Source organism: Lactuca sativa, chromosome 8, assembly GCF_002870075.4.
Source record: "Lactuca sativa cultivar Salinas chromosome 8, Lsat_Salinas_v11, whole genome shotgun sequence".
NCBI lineage: Eukaryota > Viridiplantae > Streptophyta > Magnoliopsida > Asterales > Asteraceae > Lactuca > Lactuca sativa.
In genome coordinates this window covers 29,656,049-29,662,048 of record NC_056630.2, presented here as the reverse complement: position 1 = coordinate 29,662,048, position 6,000 = coordinate 29,656,049, and positions in this window count along the sequence as shown.

Below are 6,000 nucleotides of genomic sequence, written 5' to 3'. Positions count from 1 at the left end.
AGTAGTTAAGTCATTTCCACATTACAAAATGACTCGGTCTAAGGTTTTTCTTTTTTATTTGGTTTTAGATTCGGGTCTATCTGAGGGTTTGTTTGATACACGTCAAACTAGGACTGGGTCAACGATTTGGGCTGACTCAGACCGGTCAACCCGTTTGATAAATCCCCAAATGTGTTGAATCAGTCAGCATGGTTGACCCAAGTTACTTCTCGGTCAGTTTGCAACATATGGCAGACCAAAAAAATACGCTACCCTCTTCTTCTACCCTTGTGACCTATAAGAAAAAAAAGCAATCACAAAAATGTCGGCTCCTTCACTCCAGCCCCCCATCAATGTAGTTCCAGATTTGATACACTGCCATATTAATGTCGTCTTTCTTCTGTCGGACCTCCGCCTTCTCCGGTCAGAGCTGTGTTAAGAAGGTAAGTGGAATTCTTCCTTTTCTGTGTATAATCTATGAAATCATATATCTTGATCGATTCGTTGTTCAAGAAACCACTTGATCGATCGGTTGTTCTTCCATTTTTGTGTATAAGCTATGAAATCAAAATTCTTGCTTACTCTAATGTTATGAAATCTTTAATCATAATTCTTGTTTGTTCTGATGTTATAAAATCAAAAATTTTTGACAGGAGAATTTAGAAGTTGTAATTTCGTATGAATGAAATCAGAATTTGGAAGTTAGAAGTTGGAGTTTTATATAAATGAAATTGTTGAAATGAAAATCTGGAAAAAAAAAAACCTATTTTTTGTGTATAATGTATGAAATCAAAATTTGTTGATAGTTAGGTATGAAATCAGAACTTGTTCTAATATTATGAAATTATAAATTGTTGAAATCTTATTTGAGCTTGGTATGACATCAGAACTTGTTCAAATGTTGGGTATGAAATCATAATTTGTTGAAATGTTGTATGATCTTGGTATGAAATCAAAACTTGTTCTAATATTATGAAATTAGAAATTGTTGAAAGCTTATTTGATCTTGGTATGACATCAGAACTTGTTCAAATTTTGGGTATGAAATCATAATTTGTTGAAATGTTGTATGTGTTGGATATAGTGTCTACGTCCATAACTTTATTTGGTATGTACTTGATCTGACCCGGCATCGTCCATTTGGGTTGCATGGCATTGCAATACTTGGATAGACTAAATGAGAGAATAAGGCACTTATGATTATTAATATATTATAAGTTCTAATATATTAATAATAGTATTATTTAATTAGTATTTGATCAAGTATTAATCTAGTATTAATTTAGTGATCAAAGTGAGACTAATTAAATATATAGGGTTGATTATGACAATCATCAATTCTTTTATGGTGGATTAATGATCCATGGTTTATGGGTTATGGATGTAACCATTTGGAGCACCATGGATAGTCCATGGGAGTTACAAACCCATGGGTCATGAGAAATGAAGAGTCATGACAATTATGGGTCTTCTTAATGAAACCCTAATTGTGACACCACTATAAAAGGAACCCTTTGGCTAGTAAAATCGGAGCTAGTAAGGTTACTAGAGAGGGCATAACCGATTTTGAGTGCTAGAAGTATTCTCTCAAGTTATTCCAAGTTTTGTGGTGTTGTGTGAAGCATTTGAGGCACAACATTTGGGGTGCTAGGCTCACAAAGTCTTGAAGGAATCCAAGCAACTACAAGGTATGTATTTCTACTAGTTTTATATTTTATGTAATCCCCATGCCATGCTAGTTAGGATATAACCTTGAAAAAGAAATTTGCATGTATATAGAGAAAACATAGATTCAAGGTTATTAGGGTTGCATGTACACTTAGGAAGTGTTAGAATGCTCAAAACCCATCAGTGGTATCAGTGCCTAGGATTGTTTTCTGTATACTTGATGCAAAACTGCTTGAAAATCGAAAATTCTGCTCACTGTCGACTGGACTCGCCGAGTTCATGGGGAGGACTCGTCGAGTCCATGTACAAATTCATCCTACTCGTCGAGTAGGATCATGCACTTGATGAGTAGGTGCGTGCTGGGCAGTCTTTTCGTGTTTTGTTGCTGGAAATGGATTAAAATCATTATCCCAATCTATTTTGGACTTGTAAAAACTGTTTTTCAAAATGATAATGATTATGTTAATCCATTTTATATGAATTTTAACAATTTCAAAGTATTATATATGTTCATATGATTTCTTGAAATTGCTTGACATGAATTTGTGTTCTTATGAGTTTTTAGAAGATCATAGGAATTATGTGTAACCACCATGTGTGTTTAATTCTTGATCTTAATTGTATTGATGGTGTCCATAACTTGTCCTCAAGTTATGGATAACCAAAAGTCACTTCTTTTAATTGTGATTAAAGAACTAAAGAGGTTTCATAAAATGAAGAGTCTTCGTTTTTATGAACCATTAAAACTCATAAGTTACAAATTGAAGAGACTTGGAATAGTTTCAATTCTTTCCCTCAAGTTTTGGAATTTGAAAAGTCGTACACTCTAATACTTTTATTCCAAATTAAACCTTAGATTTTTAAAAAGTTTAAAAATCAACACTTATACTATTATTATAATTTTATTATATAGATATGTATAAGAATATGTCGTTCTTACCGTTAGTAGGCCTCATTCACGAAGTCGGTCTATAAGGGGGGGTATAAGCTTGTTGCCTATAAAATGGTAACTTAATGGGTGTCCACTCTCTCCCACCACTTCCTTGATCGTTGGAGGGTCGTTAGCCGAACGGGTAGGATATGACTTTAAATTCTCATTAAAAGTATAATGAATTATAAAGTAACTATACATTATAAATTCCCAATCTTAGTTATTTTAGGAAAATGTGAAATTGGTGCTAGCCCATAAAATTACACTTTGTACCTTACCAAGTCATTAGTGGAGCGTGTGTGGTTAACCGGCACACTAACATGGACTAGTAAGAGTGGCAAAGGGTAACTTGACTTTATTATAGATCGGTGGAGCGTGTGTGGTTAACCGGCACATCGATTAGGTAATATTGTTAAGGGTACCAAGTCAATTTGTATGGTTATTCACACCTTATTTGTGATCCTCGGCATCCCAGTCACAAACTTGAGAGGGCACATTCGAGATTCAAACATGCCATTGAAAAGTTCAATGTATCTCAAAAGATCTAGGAGTTTCAAAACCAATAAAACCTAATAATAAAATATTTCGTTCTTATGGTGGAAATTGGTAAATCGTCATTTACCTACCTTCAAATATTTTATAGTGTGGATTACGGCATCCCTCTTCCACCTATAAATAGTTTGTTGGATCCTAGCCTTAATATTTCATTTGGGTGACTTATTAAGGACTCTTAATCTAATGAAACTTATCTTCCTTTTATTCCAGATGTATTCTAATAACGCTGCTGGCTCAAACCCTACAGGCTCCTTTTCCCTAATGAACTTGTGTGGTAAGGTCATCTTTGATGGATCCAACTTTAATGAGTGGATCAGAAACACCAGGACGATTACCCGCTATGAGGACAAAGAATATGTCCTTGATAGGGAGCTTAAGGTTATTAATGAAGCCACTGCTACTCCAGAAGAGCTTGCGGAGTTCATTGCGCATGAGAAAGATGCCACCAAGGTGTCCTGCATCATGATGGCCACAATGACTCCGGAACTCCAAAAATCTTATCAAGATTTCTACCCCTATGAGATGCACCTAGATTTGATGGAAAGGTACCATCAGAGCGCGCGTCAAGAGAGGTATGAAATCATTTCCTCCATGATAACCTCAAGGATGAAGGATGGTGAACCCATCACCGGTCACTTGCAGAAGATGTAGAGGTTCGTTGACCGGTTGCTAAAGCTTAATGTTGACTTCCCTGAGGAATTGGTGATACATCATTCTCCATTCCTTACCTCCAAGTTATGATCAGTTTCGTATGACTTATCATATGAAGAAGGAGGAAGTCACACTTAGCAAACTTCAAGGACTCTTAAGGACAGCTGAAAATGGCCTTAAGGGTAAAGCAGATGCTACTTCTACTCCTTTAACAGCCCCTGTTCTTGCAATTGGGCAAGGGAAGGGTAAGAAGAGGAAAAACCCTTCAAAGGGTACCAAGGGTAAGACTCTTGATGGTTCCTCTTCAAGTGGGACAAAGAAAGGTCCTATTACTCCTTCTTCGAACCCAAAGGAAGCACAGTGTTTCTATTGCCAAGATAAGGGACACTTCAAGCGAAGCTGCGCCAAATATCTGCAAGATGTAAAGGATGGGAAGGTTAAACCCACCCATGCAGGTATTTACACAATATTGTCTAACAACTCATCTAATGCTAATTCTTGGGTGCTTGATACAGGGTGTGGTATTCACATTTGTACTGATTTGCAGGCACTAAGAAGAAGTGAGCAAGTAGAGCATGGGAAGATAAACTTAGTTATGGGCAACAGGAAAGCATCACCTGTTACCAAGATAGGAGTTTATTCTTTGTTGCTTAATAATGGGTTAATGTTAGATTTGAATAAGTGTTGTTACTCGCCCGAAATGGCGAGAAATATTATTTCTTTTCATGGCTTGTACAAACAAGGTTTTACATTTTCATTTGATAATAAAAATGGTGCTATTAATGTTTATTACAATGATGTATTTTACTTTAAAGCAATACCTTGTGATGGTGTATATGAAGCCGTGAATGTTGTAGACAATCTAGGAAATAATGTGTTGTATATTGATTCTTCTGATAGCTTGGATAAAGCATCCTTGTGGCATTGTCGTCTTGGACATGTTAGCAAGAAGCGCATAGGCCAACTCCAAAAGGCTGGAGTCTTGGAATCATTTGACCTCAAGTCAGATGATAGTTGCGAGTCTTGTTTACTTGGAAAAATGACAAAGTCGCCCTTCACAGGCACTTGTGATAGGGGTGAAGGTTTGTTGGACCTTGTACACACGGATGTGTGTGGGCCCTTCAAAGTTGCTACAAGGGATGCTAATCGTTATTATGTGACTTTTACTGATGATTACAGTAGATATGGATATATTTACTTAATCAAGCATAAGTCAGAAACCTTTGAAAAGTTCAAAGAGTTTAAGCAGGAAGTTGAGAATCAATTGGGCAGGAACATCAAGATGCTCCGATCCGATCGGGGAGGAGAGTATCTTAGCATTGAGTTCCTTGACTATCTTAAGGAAAGTGGGATTGTCTCACAATTGACACCTCCCAGGACACCACAGTTGAATGGTGTGGCTGAGAGGTGCAATCGAACCCTGTTGGATATGGTTCGTTCCATGATGAGTCGAGCTTCGTTACCAATCTCTTTCTGGGGGTATGCCTTAGAGACTGCCGCCCATATCCTTAATCTAGTCCCTACTAAAAAGGTTACCAAAACACCTCACGAGATGTGGACTAGGAAAGTTCCCAATTTGGACCACATCTAGATTTGGGGTTGTGAAGCTTTTGTGAGGCGTGAGACTCATGACAAGCTTGAGCCCCAAAGCGAGAGGTGTATTTTCATCGGCTACCCACAGAGATCCTTTGGTTACCTCTTCTACAGACCCAGTGACAATGTGGTCTTTGTAGCAAGAGGAGGAGTCTTTCGTGAGAGAGAATTCATAAGCCAAGGGGACAGTGGGAGGCAAATTGACCTTGAAGAGCTTCAAGAGTCAAGTGGTGAAGGAACCTCAAATGCTGTCAGCCAACCTGAGGAGGAAACTCCTGTTGAGCCGATAGATGAGTCTGTACCTCTAAGACGTTCCACTAGGGTGAGGAACACACCTGAATTTTATTATGGTTATCACATCACCACTGAAGGTGATACGTTTATCAGTGATAGTACACTGATAGATTTGGATGAACCTAATAATTATAAGGAAGCCATGGCAGGCACTGAGTCTGCAAAATGGAAGGAGGCTATGGACAGCGAGATTCAGTCCATGTATGACAATCAAGTTTGGAACTTGGTTGACAATGTACCAGGTCGTAAGACAGTTGGGTGCAAATGGGTCTTCAAGAAGAAGACCGACATGGATGGGAAAGTACACACTTATAAAGCGCGACTGGTTG